Raw genomic sequence first — 18,885 nt, forward strand, 5'->3', positions numbered from 1 at the left:
CACAATCCCTCCGTTTCCGTTCTAATTTTGATGGCTAGAGGCTCAATTGATAGGTCAAAGAGTAGGGGAGATAACGGGCATCCCTGTCTAGTTCCCCTACCCAACTGGAAGGGGGGTGATGGGGTCCCGTTAATTAATATGGAGGCTTTAGGGTTGGCATATAGTGCGCCGACCGTGTGCGCGAAAAGGCCCGTGATACCAAATTTCTCTAGTGTGTAGAAGAGATGGGTCCAGAGGACCATGTCAAAGGCCTTTTCCGCGTCCACAAGCAGCGCACATGCATCCGGGGCCCCTCTTTCTTTCCCCCCAGCCTTATTCCAGTAATGAGTCAGAACAAATTGGAGTTTCCTAATATTTAAAACCGAGGACCTTCCCTTTACAAAACCAGTTTGGTCTTGGTGTATTAGGGTGGGCAGAACCATCGCCAAGCGATCTGCCAATATTTTTGTCAATAATTTGTAGTCCTGGTTCATTAGCGAGATGGGCCTATATGATTGAGGAAGGAGTGGGTCTTTATTTGCCTTGGGGATTACACTAATATTAGCCTCTGTGAAGCGATCAGTGAGAGACACCTCTCCGGTCATAATTTTGTTATAGAGGGAGGTGAGCACTGAAGCAACGTCACCCCCCAATAGCTTATAAAATTCTCCCGGAAGCCCGTCCGGGCCCGGTGTTTTTTCAAGTGCCAATGTTGATATTGCTTTCAGCGTTTCTGTTTCCGTGATTGTGGCATTAAGGAGGTCTCGGTGTTCTTCTGATATGGAAGGTGTGTGTATGGTCTCTCAAAATTGGTCTTGTTGGGATTTGTCTACTATGTTCCCCTTGTACAAAGTTTGATAGTATTTTGTGAAGGCTGCTTGAATGTCAGATGTAGCAGTGTGAATGCAATTCCCTTCTTTAATGGCATTTATGTGTCTATTCGGTCTGCTGAGTTTAGTAAGCCTGGCTAAAAAATTCCCAGTCTTATCTCCATATCTATAGAATTTAGCCTGTGTCATCGTCATTCCCCTTATTGTATCCTGGTGTAATGCTGTGTCTCTCACTGCTTTCGCCTCTACGAAGCATTGATACATTATAGAATTAGGGTTTCGTAGATATTTGTTTTTGGAACTTAACAGTCTTCTCAGCAATATTTCTGATCTTAATTTTCTCTTTTTTAGTTTACCCGCAGAATATGATGTTATAACCCCCCTCAGCACTGCCTTGCTCGCCTCCCAATATAGGAGAGTATTGTCTTTGTGTGCCTCATTTAGGGTCTCATATGCCTGCCACTCCCCCACTAGTAGTCATTTGAAGTTTACGTCTCCATAGAGATAAGTTGGGAAGAACCATCTACGCGGTCCCTCTCTTTTGGGCGTGAGGGAGATTTTTAGACTGATGGGAGCATGGTCTGAAATTGTCGGGGTGTCAATCTTTGTGTCTGTTATAATTGGCCCTAGGGAATTGGATGTAAGGAATAAATTTATCCTGGAGAGCGTGTGTTTAGCTGGGGTGGAACATGTGTAGTTTTTATCCTCAGGATGTGTATCTCTCCAGATATCTGTTAAGGCTAAGGAATGTTTAAACTTAGATAGGATGATAGAGTCTCTCCTAGAGTTACGTTGGGTTGTAATCTGTCTGATATCTGAGGCAGGGTCTCTAAATTTGTCAGCTGGGAATTGCGGTACTATGTTGTAGTTTCTTCCCAAGATTATAGGAGTGTCTGCAAATTGTAGTATCCTATTGCTTAGGTCTCTCCAAAATTCCTTCTTGTTAATGTGAGGGCCGTAAACCCCCCCAACAGTAAGAGTTTTATTTGTGCATTTTAGTTTAAGGAGGACATACCTCTTCTCCTCATCTATTAGTTGCTTGTCTATAGTATAATCCAAGTTTTTTCTGAATAATATGGCTACTCCCCTAGCTCGCTTTTCCTGATAAGTAGTATGAATTACTTCCCCCACCCACCACTGTTTTAGCTTTTGGTGTTCGACATTCGATAAGTGGGTTTCTTCTAGAATTGCAATATCTGCGTGCTGTTTTTTTTTAGATATTTGAGAATAGCTTTTCTTTTTATGGGGGAGGTTATGCCCCCTACATTCCATGACACTATCTTTCTGATGCTAATTTTTGTGTTAGTGACTAGCTATTGCTTAGTGAGAATAGTGTGTTGTGAGTGTTTGGTCACCTGTGGTTACTTACTGTTTGCTGGTCGAGGGAGAGAGTACAGTCTTACCCAAATCTCTGATGTCTGAGTAATATCTCCTTCCTTTGTTCTAGAATGAGAAACAGCGATTAAATACAGAGTATATTATCTTTCCTGAAAGAGTGATAAATAATGAACCAAAATCTAAGAAAAACAAGAAAAACAATCCCTTTCAATGTAACTACAAGTTTAACAGTTGAACTGTAACGGACCCAACAGCCCACCCCCCCATCTTTAAGTAAGAGTATACCAATGTGGTCTGTACCACTAAGAGTTCTAACCGACCCTCCTAATGATCGGTATCGGCTGGTAAACTTAAAGTACAAATTTCTTTATTGTTAACAGAAACTTTCCCAACTCAAATGTCTTTTTCTTCTCTATGTTTGTCTCTTTGCATGCGCCCTGGGGATCTCCTGGTTTGATCCAGAAATGTTTGCAGATGTTTGGGAGTTTCAAACAACCTCGGGCCTTGTGTCGTTTGCAGTCTCAGCTTAGCTGGGTAAAGGAGTGCCACAGATTCCCCTTGAGCAATTAGTTCCCTGCAGTATGGAGAGAACTCCCTTCTGCGTTTTGCTACGTCTGCTGAATAGTCCTGGAAAATGTGTATTTTTCTCCCCTCGTAGGTGACAGAGGGCATCTGCCTGTAAGCTCTGATCAGAAGCATTTTATCTTTAAAGTTTAAATACCGTATCATGATTTGTCTTGGGGGTCTGTCTTGAGCATCTCCTTGCACTGGGGTCCCGATTCTATGTGCTCTTTCAACTGTACACGGCACATTCTCGGCGGGGAGCTTGAGTAGGTTCGGGAGGACAGTCTCTGCAAATTCTATTAGATCCCTTGATGGGATAGATTCTGGGACTCCTACAATGCGGACATTGTTCCTCCTTGATCTGTTCTCCAGATCCTCCAATTTAGTTTGTAGCATCTTGTTTTTTTTCTGGAGGTTGGTGATTGAAGAGGAGGTCTCTCTGAATCTTTCTTCTCCTTCCTCTACTTTTTGCTCTACTGTAGTTAGACGAGATGAAAATGTTTTAAAGTCAGTGGATAACGTATCCATGCCCATCTGGAGTTGTTCAATTTTAGGCAAAAAGAGAGCTGAGAGCTGCGCAACAATTGGGTGTGTGTCTTGCACAGTGAGGTCTGGGGCCTCTGGTCGCAGCTGGTCAGTGTCTTGATTTTCTGCTTGATGTTTTTGTCGCCTGTCAGGTTGCTTTTGCCTTCCTGACAATTTGTCTGTCTTTTTTTGGTATGGGGGAAAGTATCTTTGCATGCAAATAGCTCTTGAACTTGGAGTTATCCTATAATATAGAGGGAATCAATAATTCGTGAGTGGGAATCAGTGTATCATTGCGGGTTGTAGCGTGGAGGGTCTTCAAAGAAGGGGGGGGGGGCGTACTGGCTGATCAGTGTGCCATGGCTGCTAGTATTTCCCCAAGGATAATCTGTAGACTGTCTTTAGTATAGGTGGTATTTTTAAGGAGGTGAAACTGTGTGATCTGTGTCACTCTCTGCGTCTCAGGGTGTCAGTATAAGGCCTATTAAGTTCACTCTCCCCCCTTAAGTGAGGGGTAAGGTTGCGGTAAAGTCTGCTCAGAGTCAGTGCAAGAAGGTAGTTTTTACTGACACAGAGTTTGGGCCCCAATGTTTGCAAAAGTCTATTAGGAGCGGAGGATTGTGGAGATTGTTGCAGCAGGGGGCCGTTTCAAAGATGGCGCTTAGTTTTGCGCCTATTTGCAAGTCTCTTAAATGCGGGTTATAGTGCCTTCCCTCCTTACTTTGCCAACTTTTGTGCCCCTTCTTTACTCACGGTACAGGGTATTTCTGTGATGCTGCTGCCCCAAGATAGTTTTGCCGTGGTCTGCCGACTGGCGTTTTACTGTTTGCCCTACGGTGTGGAGCTCGATGTCCGCTCCTAACTCTGATGTCTCCGACAGCTACCTGCAATCGATGCTGCCTAGGATGTGAGCTGTGGGGCACTTTTTAAGGTATTTTACACCTTTTTTGTTCACTGCCAGCACGGAGCTCTTCTCTAGTGCGTCCTGCTGGTGCGCCCGCCCACCGGAAGTCTAAACCCCAATTTATTAGTTTTATAGTGTAACACACAAAGATCTGGATTCGCACAGATATTTGTGCATTGCACCTTTACACTTAAAGGGACATGAAACCCAAAAAAAATTCTTTCATCATTCAGACATAACATGCAATTTTAAAGAACTTTCCAATATACTTCTATTATTTAATTTGATTCCTTCTCTTGTTATCCTTTGCTGAAAGGTTTATCTAGGAAAGCTCAGGAGCAGCAAAGAACCTAGGTTCTAGCTGCTGATTGGTTGCTGCATATATATACAGATTGTCATTGGCTCACCCATTTGTTCAGTTAGAAACCAGTAGTGCATTGCTGCTCGTTTAACAAATGATACCAAGACAATGAAGCAAATTTAATAATAGACGTAAACTGGAAAGTTTAAAGGGACATGAAACCCATTTTTTTTCTTTCATTATTCAGACAGTGCATGCAATCTTAAATTACTTTTTTTTTTAAGTATTTCAATTACCCAATTTGTTTCATTTTCTTTGTATCCTTTGTTGAAAAGTATACCTAGGTGGGCTCAAAAGCTTCTGATTGGTTGCTGCACATATTTGCAGATTATCATTGGCTTTCAGCCAGTAGTGCATTGCTGCTCCTTTAAAAAAAAAAATGAAACCAGGAAAATGAAGCAAATTAAATAATAGAAACAAATTGTAAAGTTGCTTAAAATTGTATAATTTATCTAAAGCATGAAATAAATTTAGTTTTTCATGTTCTTTTAAAAACACGCTGCTGCCGTGCTGAATGCTGCTGCCCTTGGCAATATACATCATTAATCAGAAAAAAAACGGAAATAGAAATAATATAAAATGATGGCCAACCACACCCATAGGATTGCTCCAGCCATAATGTGTAATCCTGTGGCACCTGTCTGAGATTTTATGCAAAGAACAGCTAGGATTTAATGTAATCATGTTTAGGATGAGTTTGATGGCAAATGCTGCTTGTCTCTTTAAGGTAACAGGTGCTGACAGTAAACAGACTGTACAAACTAAAAATGGAAAGATAGTACTATTAAGTAGATTAGTTCATAATGAAACCGGGAATTACACACACTGCTCACCTCACAAACTCAGCAACTGATTTTATTTACAGTACAATCAGACTGATTTGAATCAAAAATTATTCACGAGGAATTACATTTAAAAAACAAAATATTAATCATTCATTTGACAGAAGTCAAATTAATGTATCAAAATGAAAAGCACTGTTTGTGATTGCGCATCTGCGATTTAGCTGTGCTAATTTTCAGCAATGGGACAGTGATGAGCATACTTCTGAAAGGGTAGTTAGCAGCTTCTGAGGAGAATGGTAAAACACTTACATTTAGTAAGACAGCTTAAAGGGACAGGAGTATTGATACATTGGCTTCCACTTAATATGTTTCTAAAGACTTCTTATACCAGCTCAGTAGAAAATGTATTGAAAATTTTTCTTTTCTTTTTTTTTTTGTTTTTTTTGGGGGGAAGGTGTAGGTTAAATAGCCGTTTTTGCTCTTTGAAACCAAAACCCGTTAACATGGGCTAAACTTGCAAGGATATCAGACTTCCTTATATTAACAAATTCTATACATATTTAAAGGCTTCCATATGTTACTTCTGTCTGTATCCTAAAGCCTAATACAGAATTTAGGGTCCGATGATCTAAAACTCTTCTCTCAGATGAGATGATATAAAATGTCTCATCAGTACAGCGAGGTCTCTCAAAGATTTTTAGAAACACAAAGTTTACCTTGAGAGATGTTTATCTCACTATGCAGGATTCTATAAGTAAAGGAGTGACTCCTATTTGTATAAATAATATAAGGTCTAAAAAACAACCCCAAAATATTTTGGGGCCCATTTATCAAGCTCCAAACTTGTGGGCCCGTGTTTCTGGTGAGTCTTCAGACTCGCCAGAAACAGCAGTTATGAAGCAGCGGTCTAAAGACCGCTGCTCCATAACCCTGTCTGCCTGCTTTGAACAGGCAGACAGGAATCGCTGGAAATAAACCCGATCGAGTACGAACGGGGTGATTGACACCCCCTGCTGGCGGCCGATTGGCTGCGAGTCTGCAGGGGGCGGCATTGCACCAGCAGCTCTTGTGAGCTGCTGGTGCAATGCTGTATTCGCATTCAGCGAGGTCTTGCGGACCTGATCTGCACTGTCAGATCAGGTCCGCAAGACCTTTGATAAATAGGCCCCTTTGTGTGATTTCTCTCCATGGCAGCAAATTTTTGAACAGCTGGCTCCTAGAGAGAACAATTAAAAATCAAGATTTTAGCACTTATCTCTCCCAACCCCACTTACATAGCTTTTACATAGCCAATACTTAGCAATAATCATGGTTATTTTACCTGGTTTTAAAACCAGTTGTTTAAGCTCATATTGTCTAAACGGTTTACAAATATAATAACTTAATACTACTCCTACATACAGACAAACTGTATACAGTGTGAACCAAAATGTGATGTCCTGTAGTATCTCCAAAACAGTCCCTGCCTTAACCACCTGTCATGAGATGCAGGACATATGCAGGACACCGCAATGATGGTACAACTATTTTATTACAGAGCACAGAAACATACATCTATTCAGGTTGATTGTACTAAATAACTGCGACACAGACTACCGGACCTAAGCCCCGCCCCCAAACTAGTGACATCACATCCTGCTCTCATCACATCTTCCCCTTTTTCAAAGGCAAAGCATACATTTGAATATAACAAATAACAAGGTATACGAACACAGTATACAACAACATTTTTTTCGAACAATATATAAACAAATAGGTTCAGAAAATATAAAAACATAAATTACATCCTAACTTGGACATCGGGGTAGACTACCCTAGTCCACAGTGACCATGGGATTATTCTGCCCATACTTCAGGTCACTGTTCTAGCTAAAGTCAGTCCCTATATTGGGCCGGAAGTTTCACCACTCTTCCGCTTGATGTAACTTTGCATGAACTGTCCTCTGATACAGAAGATGGTGAATAAGAGTCCGCTGGAGGCAAAGATATGTCCCCACTGTGATCTTGCTGAGGGGAAGGCACCTCTCTTAGAACAGGGGATCCCACCGGCAGTGGTACTGAGGCATCCGGTTCCAGACTCTCAGGTACAGGCTGAAGATGTCTTCGGTTACGGCGTGTAACCATCCCTCCATCAGTAAGGACTGTATAAGACCTTGGTTCTGGAGAGCGTCCAATTAACGTAGCAGGCATCTTCCATTTCTTCTCATCATCCAGTTTAATTCTGACACTTTGCCCCACATTTGGTTCCTGTAAGGGCCTGACAGAATGTCTCCTGTCGTAGAAGAAACGATAACCCTTTTTGGCCTCTTTATCCCTCATAAGGACTTTGTCCCGAGGAACAGGGCCAGGCGGATTGAAGACACCCACTGAGGGTAAAGTGGTGTGAATCTGGCGTCCTAGCATCAGCTGTGCCGGGCTAAACCCGGTGGCTTGAATGGGCGTCGCCCTGTATGACAAGAGGGCTAGGTACGGCTCAGATTGCTTTAGAATGAATTTTGTTGTTTGAACTGCCCTTTCAGCCATTACGTTGGCCTGCGGATAATGTGGACTTGACGTGGAATGTACAAAGTCATATTCCCTGATGAAAGCACTGAACTCTGTAGAAGCGAACTGCATACCATTATCACTCACCAGCTCCATTGGAATGCCCCACCAGGTGAACAAGCTCTTCAGACGAATGATAACGGCTTGACTTGTGATATCATTCAGAGGTGCAATTTACAAATACCTGGAATAGTAGTCGATCACAACAAGGAACTTTTTCCCGTGCAGTTCACACAAATCAGCAGCTATTTTTTGCCACAGCCCCACAGGCAGCGGAGTAGAAATCAAGGGCTCCCTTCTCTGAGAAGGCCGGCGTTCCCGGCAAAAGGCACATTTAGACACGTGATTTGCAATGTCGGAGCTGATCCCAGGCCACCACACAGCTGTAGCTGCCCTTTCTCTGTACTTTGTAATGGCTAAGTGGCCATCGTGAATCCTGTTCAACATTTCCTTCCTCATGCTGACAGGAATTACGATGCGGTCTTGGAACAGCACCAACCCCTCCAGCTCCGTGAGCTGCGACCTCTCTGGCTGGTAAGAACTTAAAGACATCCAGGCTGCCCGGCTCTCGGGCCAGCCTTCTTTTATGTACTTTATAACCTCTTGCAGATCTGTGTCCAAATGTGTCTCTTTCTTTATCTACTCCAGTTTCCTTGAAGAAATGGACTTAGAGGCCAGAACTGAATAAACATACACTTTCACATCAGATTCAGTGGAGGATTCTTCAGCAGCAGCCAGCGGGAGCCTGGATAGTGTATCCGCCACAACCAGTTGTTTCCCCAGCACATGCACTGCCTGAACATTGAACCTGAGCAGTCTCATTAAAAGTCTCTGGCATCTTAAGGGTGTTTTGTCGCTATCATAAGAGTTGATTAGAGGGACTAGCGGTTTGTGGTCAGTCTCCAAACTAAATTTCTCCAGACCCACTAGATAACGCAGAAAGCGCTCTCAGGCCCAAACTGCAGCCAGGCACTCTTTCTCAATTTGAGCGTATTTTGACTCTGCAGCCGTCAGTGTGCGGGAACAATAGGCGATGGGCTGTAGTTTATTTTCATTTGACTGCAGGAGAGCAGCCCCCAACCCATAACTGCTTGCATCAGCACTAACCACAGTCTTTTTGGAAGGGTCGTAGAACCCCAGCACTGGGGCAGACCCCAGCAGGGACTTGGCCTGCATAAAAGCTTTTTCTTGTGAAGGTCCCCAGACCCAGGCAACGTCTTTCTTTAGCAACTCTGTGATAGGGTGTAGAACTGTTGATAAATCTGGAAGAAACTTGCCCACATAATTTACAAGGCCCAATATCTGTCTCAGCTCATGTACATCAGAATGACTTTTCATCTGTTCAATAGCGCAAATTTTCTTGGGGTCTGGCTTGATGCCATCCCCATTGATGATATGCCCAAAGTAACATAATTCAGTTTACCTAAAATGGCATTTCTCTTTATTTAACTTAAGCCCAGACTCTTTGATAGCCTGCAGCACACAACTTAAACGGTGATCATGTCTCCTCCGCTGTAGACCCATACACCAGAATGTCGTCCATGACGACTGCCGTGCCCACGTGATCACTTAGGAGAGAACTCATTTCCCTTTGAAAAATTTCTGGAGCAGAGGATATCCCAAAGGGGAGTCTGCAGAAGCAAAACCGACCTACAGGTGTGATAAAGGTAGTCAGTTTGCGGCACTTTGGATCCAGGGGGATCTGCCAAAAGCCGCTAGAAGCATCTAATGTAGAAAAGAACTTCGCCGCAGCCAACTTTGGAGCTATGACTTCTAATGTCGGCAGCACAAATCTCTCTCTCTTCACTGCCTCATTCAACCTTTTCAGGTCCACACAGATGCGCACCTTTCCATTTTTCTTTGCAACCGGAACAATGGAGGCACACCAGTCAGTTGCTTCAACAACCTCTTCAATAACCCCCATAGACTTCATGCGCATAAGCTCTTTCTCCACTTGAGGCATGAGCGGGAACGGAATTCTACAGGGAGTAGAAATACTGTATGGGACTGCGTCACTTTTAAGTGCTATACGAACTGGCTTTCAATTCAGTAGGCCCAATTCGCCAAACATATCTTCGGAGATCTCACGAGGCCCAAATCACAGGCTGCTTTTCTACTTAATAAATTGCTAACACACTGGCCTCGAATCACATGCACCCACATGGTGAATTTTCTTTGCTTGTACTCACAGCTGGCAAGAAATTTCCCCGCAAAATCAATGCGGCCACTGAGACTATGGACATTTGTAGTAACCTTCGCCAGCTGGGGCTGTCCAGGCAGTTTCATAAATGCAGCAAAAGACATTACAGTGATATTTGCTCCTGTGTCAATCTTAAAATCAACTTTGGCTCCCATTACAGTAAAAGTAACATTCCAATCTTCTTCTGAGCTTGGCTGTTCCACAACAGACCCCACAAAAGACACTTCCTGACCCTCCTGGTCACTGTCCACCTGCATCTCCTTAATGTATTCAGTTTTACACACCACTTCAAAATGGCCCATTCTGTTACATTTTCTGCATCTTTTATCTCTGGCCGGGCATATAACATTCTGATCATGGGCACGGTAGCACCATGTGCATCGGGCATGCTGCGCCCATCCACTTCTAGGCCTGTCCATTATTTTAGATCTACCGCTCACACTGTGCCTTTCACTAGCAGTTTTCCTGGACTGTTGCACTTCATCCACAATACTCTCAGACCTCAGATCAGCACTTTCCTTTTTCACCAGTTCACTCTGGTGGGCCATCCTAATAGCCCCATCTAATGTTAAATCAGGCTCTAACTGCAGCTTCAGTGAGACTTCAGCATCTGCAATTCCAATAACTATTCTGTCTCTGATTTGCTCTTCTTTAGCAACACCAAACTCACAGAATTCAGCTAGTTCATACAGGCTGCGCACAAACGACTCCACAGATTCTCCCATACGCTGAGCACGTTTGTGAAAACAAGCTCTCTCATGAATCACATTTCTTTTGGGCACAAAACTATATCATAACTATATCAAAGTTAAATTCTCCCCCTTCTTGAAAAGTAAAAGCATTGAACACTGGCTCCACATCTTTCCCCATAAGTGTAAGTTCCCCATGAGTATAAAAGAGAATTAACTTGTACTTCACCACTCTACTTGTTCAGTTTGGAAGCAATCCTGAAGCGCTGAAACTGCTGACACCATGTGGGCCAAGCTGCAGGCTGAGAGAAGTCAAAAGGCTCAGGTGGGGTAAACTTTGACATTGTCAGCGATCAGGAACAGAAGCGCAGGCCAGAACTTCTGACACCATGTCATGAGATGCAGGACATATGCAGGACACAGCAATGATGGTACAACTCTATTTTATTACAGAGCACAGAAACATACATCTATTCAGGTTGATTGTACTAACTAACTGCGACACAGACTACCGGACCTAAGCCCCGCCCCCAAACTAGTGACATCACATCCTGCTCTCATCACACCACCTATTTGAAAAGGGATGGCACCCTGGGCCCTTTAATGCCTAGGCATGGGGTGGGCGCAGAATGAGCAGCAAGTGTATCAACATCTCTAAGGTTTTTCAAGTTAATCATTATTAATGTACTAGATAGGCTGCTGCTAGACAAGGGGCTGTTGAATAGACAGATTAGTAAACATAGAATATAATTTATATATTATATGCCATTGCTAGAAGAGAATCTATTAAGTTAAGGAACATTAACAGGTATGGGACCGATTTACTAATATCTTTCAGACATGATACATTGCTGTCGGCATTCAGCATTGCACACAGAGTTCTAGTGAACTGCCTGTGCAATGCCGCCCCCTGCAGATTTGCGGCCAATCGTCTGCTAGCAGGGGGTGTCAATCAACCAGATCGTATTTGACCGGGTTAATTGCTGTACGCCATTTAGAGGATCCAGTTAAGGAGCAGTAATCTTAAGATCGCTGCTTCTTAACAAGAGGAACAGGGGCCATTTGACCCTTGTTAAATTGACCCTATAATGTCAATGTGATATGTGTTTGTGTGCATGATATTTATGTTAATAATATTAGATGTACGCACACTACAAATTAATTTAGGGCAAATCACAGAAATATTCCATGCATCTGTTCCACCCCTTCTTTTAGTTTTCACATATCAATACCACATGCGGAAGAGGTTTAATTCTTGGAGTAGTAGCAGGACTGGATAGGACATACTAGCTTTGACAACTGACAACACTTTACAGAGCACCGGAAAGAGCACCAGAACGAGGATCCCATTGAAACACTAAAGCTATTCTGCATTTTGAGTTTTTACTTTGTAATAGTGCTTCCACTCTTTTGCTTTTCATTAGGGCATCTGTAAAAGTTGTGCACAGTAAGCAAAGCCCCTGAATAAATTGCTTAGCAAGTTTGCAAAATACTTGATGTTAAAAAAAGCTGCATAGCCATTTTTTAACTCATAGGTCTGCACATTTGCACACATGAGGTGATGATATTGAAGCATTGCTACGTACACACTATGGGGCCCATTTATCAAAGCCCATCATAGAACTGTCCAGCATCGCAGTGAGTTTGCAGCATATGCCGATACGCCCCTTCTCCCACACATCCAGTTTTGTTTGTGACTAGGGCTGGCCAATTATCCTTGCTTGGACTGACAAGAATGATTTTAAGGGACATTCCAACCAAAATTAAAGTGCACATGGGTGCATTTCACCTTTCAATGTAAGCATTTTTTAAATTTACATGTATTAGCAAAAATACTTGAAATAAAAACTATAGCTGTTTTAACGGTGTATTTAAGTATGCTCTGTGCAACAACATTTTAAACATAGCACAGCCTAAGGTGCTTTTATCATCTAGTAAAGACTCAATTTTTTAATTGCTGACATGATATAAGGCCCACTGTCTCTTTGAGCAGCTGCATTATTTAAAATGCTGGTGCACTGAGAATGTCTAGCTATAGTGCACATGCACGTTCAGAGAAAATGCTAACACTAAAACTAGTGATACATTTTACAAGAACCATTGTTGACAATATATGCATATTATAGTTATGAAGTTCCACTAGTGTGGCGCTTACCGTTCCTGCGAGGGTCCGGGGTCCTTTCACTGAGCAGCGTCACTTCAGCGTGTCTGAGAGGTAACAGTGTGTCACGTCCGTTCCGCTCCTCCGTGCAGACTGTGTAGGAAATCCGGAAATAGGCAGTAGCATGAGTTGAGAACACATACAAATGTATATACATATTCTTTTTAAGCTGTTCTTAATTGAGCCAGTTTAGATTTTTATTGAATATTTGTTGTACAATACACTAATTTGCTTATAATCTAGCTGCTTGAACTCCCTCTCTGTACCCAATGTTATTCTGTCATTAGTTTAGCCTAACATACTTAATTAAACAGGACAATAAGGGGTTAATTTTTGTTTTTAATTAATGTGTGTTGTTCCTTTAAATAGGAGTAACAGTGGCAGCAATCAGATAGCAGTGAACAAGTGTGCTGAGGACACACGAAACATGTCTGCTGTGCTGCACTGTTACCCCTTTTGTCAGTGTATGCTGTTTTGAGCTACGGCTCTACTTGTTTTTAGTGTTACACAATAAAGCCTTTTTACTTTTACAACTTTTTTTATGCTGTCCCCTTTTATTCATTGGATTGAGTAGGTTTGTAGCCCTGTAGCCGTTTTTTCCTGTTGCATATTATAGTTATGATTCTATTCAAAGATTTAATTAATCTATGGGCATTTTGATTTTGACCAGAATGTCCATTTAATTGTGCTACCCTTGAGGTGGAAATGAAAGACATTATGATGTGGTGGGGTGCAGAGCTTGTGTAGACGCCCCTGTCTTCAGTGGTGTGGTATCTAGGCACCACGTAAGTAAGCCAGGGCCTAGACCATCTTAGCAGGGATTTTAGTATTAGGAAGGTCCTGATTGCAAAAAAAAAAAAAAAGTTTTACTTATTTGATGTTGAAGCCATTAATAAATTTGACCTTCACAGTCTTTACCTACTCCTTGCTGTCAGTGTGTTATTTATGTGTGTAACTAAGTATGGTCATTAGGGATTGCTTCAGCACCAAAACAGTATAGGATATTTAATCCCATAAATGGATATAAAACCCCAAAAAATATTTAGTGATTCTGACATCCAATTTTAAAAATGTTTCCAATTTATTATCAAATTTGCTTTGTTTCAATTGAAGAGAAAACTAGGTAGGTGTCCGCTGGGCCCCCATCAGGGGGTGAAACGGGTGACTCCTGTCAGGAGCCCACTGGGCCAGGGGGGGTTCCATGAGGCAAGCACAACTATTATTATTTTTTTAATAATAATAGAGCACTACAGGAGAGTTATATTGAGCGCATGAAATGTCATTACAAGGAGTAAAGCATTAGTACACAAATACACAAATAGTAGGTGCCCTTTTGGCAGATATGATTTTTTTAAAATTTATATATATATGTGTATGTATTTTTGTTTCTGTGGGTCCCTCTGTGAAGGTGTGTGTGTATGTCTTTGTGTGTTTTCTGTGGATGTCCCTGTGAGCATTTGTGTGTGTGTGTGTGTATGTATGTCTGTGGGTGTCTCTGTGAGGCTGTGTGTATGTCTTTGTGTGTTTTCTGTGGATGGCTCAGTGAGGGTGTGTATATATATATGTCTTTGTGTGTTTTCTACGGGTGTCTCTCTGTGTAAGTGTGTAAGTCTTTGTGTGTTTTCTGAGGCTGTCTCTGTGGGTGTTTCCTTGGGTGTATGTGCAAGTTTGTGTTTGAGTTTGTGTGTCCATTGTTTTTTCCTTTTTAGGACATTTTGACCTTACTTCACATCTTTCTACAAAATTTGAGACTAATGAGACCTTTCTGGAAGTCACCAATCCACCATTTAACCTTAAAATTATTGTTTAGGCAGTTCAGGGCCCTTCATTTCAGCCATTGCATTCCTTGACAAAAAGATAATCAGAACTCCATAGTTTGCCTTGTAAATCTCCATTTTGACAAAACTGTAGTCTACCCCATCACTTGTCCAGTCAATGTAAACAAGTGCTGAGTGTCTGTGTGGGTATCTTTGTCTGAATATGTCGGTGTGTTTCTTTGCGTGTCTGCTAGAGTGCCTATATGTGAATCCTTATGCGTGAGTGTGTGTTTCAGTGTATGAGTGTGTTTGTGTGTTCTGTGTTACTACCTTTACAACATTTCCAAGTTTGAATACACTTAAGAATAAAGTGCATATACGTTTTAGTCACTTGGTCAAAAATTGCACATGTCAAAGAGGTGGGGGGGGGGAGGGCTGATCAATGGTTAAGTAAGGGGCCCCAAAATTTCTAGTGGCGGCCCTGGGTGTACGGAGCACTATATTGCAGGAAATAGTGCTTCCATCTAGTGCTCTTACAAAATGGTAACTTTCTTGCAAAATTGCTGCTATATAGTGCTCCAGACACATGCGGGTTCCTGAGTTATATCCCAGTTTTTCAAAAAATGATACCAAGAGAACAAAGACAATTTGATGATTGAAGTTAATTAGAAGGTTAATCCATGAAAGAAATGCCCATTTAGGTTATTTAATTTAATAATAACAGAAAATGCATGCTGCATGGCTTTAGTATATTTTCTTATTGACTAATAGGGACAATGCCACTTCTGATTGGTACATAGAAAAATGCCTACAGGAAAAACTTGCTTTATTCAGAGGAATAAGCACTTAAAAAGCTATACCATTGAAAATGTCTTCTGTTAAACTGAACAAAAAAAAATAAAACATTATAGTGTTCTTTGAAAGGCACATGAAATTCAAAATTAAAGTTTAAAGGGACAGTCAACACCAGAATTTTTGTTGTTTAAAAAGAAAGATAATCCCTTTATTACCCCTTCCCCAGTTTTGCATATCCAACATATCCAATTATAATAATACACGTTTTACCTCTGTAATTATCTTGTATCTAAGCCTCTGCTGACTGCCCCCTTATTTCAGTTCTTTTGACAGACATGCAGTTTAGCCAATCAGTGCTCACTCCTAGGTCACTTTACGTGCATGAGCTCAATGTTATCTATATGAAACATGTGAACTAATGCCCTCTAGTTGTCAAAATGTATTCAGATTAGAGGCAGTCTTCAAGGTCTAAGAAATTAGCATATGAACCTCCTAGGTTTAGCTTTCAACTAAGAATACCAAGAGAACAAAGCAAAATTGGTGATAAAAGTAAATTGGGAAGTTGTTTAAAATTGCATGCCCTATTTAAATCATGAAAGTTTTTTTTGGACTTGACTGTCCCTTTAATGATTCCGATAGAAAATACATTTTAAAAATTGCATTTGAATCTCTACATAACAGCAGTGTTTGCAATAATATTGTACATTATTATAACTCTAGTGTATAGATATTCTGTCATTAAACAGCACAGCATTTTCATCAGAGTATAAATAACATATTTATACAGAGCAGTGTACTCATCAGGATATAGTGAATCAGGGCCCTCTGTTGGGTAGATCCGCTACTGAAGACAGGACAAAAGACTAAAGGGCACAGGTCATACAAAGGGGTGGGGGGGGGGGTAATAAAGGGACTGTGAGCCCCACAACTTTGTCTTGCTCATGTCTTTGCAAATGCTAAGGATGGTCCTGCTTGGCATAGACAAGAAAAAATATTTTAAAAGCAAATGCAAATCAAATTGCACTGTTTTAAGTGCCTGTTACCCTGCATTTTCTTTGAGTTTTGCATACATCTTTTTCTCTTAGTGCAATAATAAAAAGGTATGATGAGACAGACGAGTCTGCTTACGTTTGGAGTGATACAACAGCGAGACTTACAGGCTACAAGGTAGAGCTGTGAGACAACTTCAGACATGTTTTGCACTTTTTGGTACAATTTTAAGTTTGTAAATGACATTGTAAATTAAATATATTTTTTCTTTGTATTTTAAATATGAAATGTACTGCATTATTGCATTTTGTAGCATTCTTATGACATAAATTTGAATGCATACCATATAATTTGAATCCGTACTTTGATTACGACTTACAACTTATTTTATCTACACATTTTAACCTACTAATTTTATTGAGCACCAAGTATGTGTTTAATTTTTTCATGTAGGGATGTAGGATACGCCCCTTGGTGAGATACGCAGCTTTATAGGTCACATGCATATTTACAGATGTTAAAAAGCTTGTAGAACTCATGGATCATTTTAGAGAATTTATCTCTCTCTTTCTCTCTCTCTCGTCTCTCTCTCTCTCTCTCTCTCTCTCTCTATATATATATATATATATATAAATAAAATATATAATATATAAAAAATGTTCTGCACAACAGAACACCATTTTAATTAAGCTTAGAAGAATAATGCTAAAAGAATTGCTTTGCTATCCTCAGTGCACAGAAGTACCCTTAATATTTAAAGAAAAGGAAAAAAAACAGTAGTGTACTCCTATCTAGCACTCAGCTCATATAATAAAAAAAATATTCAGCCAATGAAAAATTGTCCTTGATGCAAAATCAAAATTTATTTCCACATATAGGTTGGTCCCTGTGCTACAGAAACCAAATTGGTTTAGAGAGCTGTTTGGGAGGGATCAGGGAGGTAGGAGGGTAAGGGGGTATCGTACACTTCAGAAAACAAAAAATAAAATTAATGAATTTATTTATATATATTATATTTATTTAAAAATACCTATATTACAATCCAATAATCATTCCAGCTAACTAATTAACCCCTTTATTGCTGTGAATGTGTTATGACTACACAAGCGGTACATAAATAATTTAATTGAGAAACCCAAAGTTTATTAAAAAAATTAATGATATTTTTTTATATGATCACATTTGGCGGCGAAATGGTGGCATGAAAAATACCAAAATGGGCCTTGATTAATACCTTGGGTTCTCTACTTAAAAATATAGTTTTGATAAATACAAAAAAGGCTTTATTTCTGTTTAAATGGAATGATAGCAAAAAAACTAAAAATTCTCTGATAGATTGTATCATCATCAAACTAAGTTTAATGAACAAAAACATTTGCTAACAGCACCTAATTAAATAATCACACAACAGACTGCATCATCATCAAATTAAGTTTAATGAACAAAAACTTTTTTTACTTGCATTTTTCTGCAAACAGTTCTGATTAATAGGCAGTTAGGCACCCTCACCAAAAGCAGCTGGACAGGAAGATAATAGGGAAGTGGCTGCTAAATCTTGTTGCTCGATAGCTTATGTCTGCTCTGTGTACACAGATCAATTTAAGGCTGTTAAGTTGCATAACTTTTCTGCAAAACAAGCGGACAGCTCCACCTACTGGCTATTTTAATTAGTGCACTGCTTTCCAAAGCTTTTCAATAGCAGTCACATGACTGAAAAAAAAGGTTGTTATTCTGAAACGGCGCAAATTGAACCGGCGTAAACCGAGGGCCACCTGTATATATATATATATATATATATATATATATATATATATATATATATATATATACTTAATGTAGAACACTCACCGGGACTTTCCAGAATCACCTTTTATTTTTCTGAAAAGTCTCGGTGAGTGCTCTTCATTAAAGGGACATTAAACACTTTGAGATGGTAATATAAAATGATAAATTGTATATATAAAACAACTCTGCAATATACTTTCATTATTTATTTTGTCCTCTTTGCCTGTAATTCCATTCTGAAATTGTGAGCTTTTCAGTTCCTGTTAGAAATGGAAGTGCAGAATACTGTTAAATCCAGCACAACTATTGGCTGCACACTAATGACCTATGTATATCTGTCCCTAATTGGCCACAGCAGAGAAGGTAACACAAGTTACAACATGGCAGCTCCCAGTGTTTTATAGACACTAAAACTTTACACTTATTTTGTCACTTTTTAAACAACTAATGAAACTTAAAAAAATACATCTACATGTTAGTCATGGACTAATCTTTTCTTTGAATGCATCATTCTATCTAGCATGTATTTAGTGTTTAATGTCCCTTTAAGTGGATATTGATAGCTGTTTGTAGCACCCTGTGCAAGGGACTGTTGTTATTGGGAGTGCTAACTTTTCTACTTTGATTAACAAATACTATTCAGAAGTTCAATAGTTCAAATTCAAATGTTTCTATTTC

Source organism: Bombina bombina, chromosome 3 (assembly GCF_027579735.1).
Source record: "Bombina bombina isolate aBomBom1 chromosome 3, aBomBom1.pri, whole genome shotgun sequence".
In the NCBI taxonomy this organism is placed as follows: domain Eukaryota; kingdom Metazoa; phylum Chordata; class Amphibia; order Anura; family Bombinatoridae; genus Bombina; species Bombina bombina.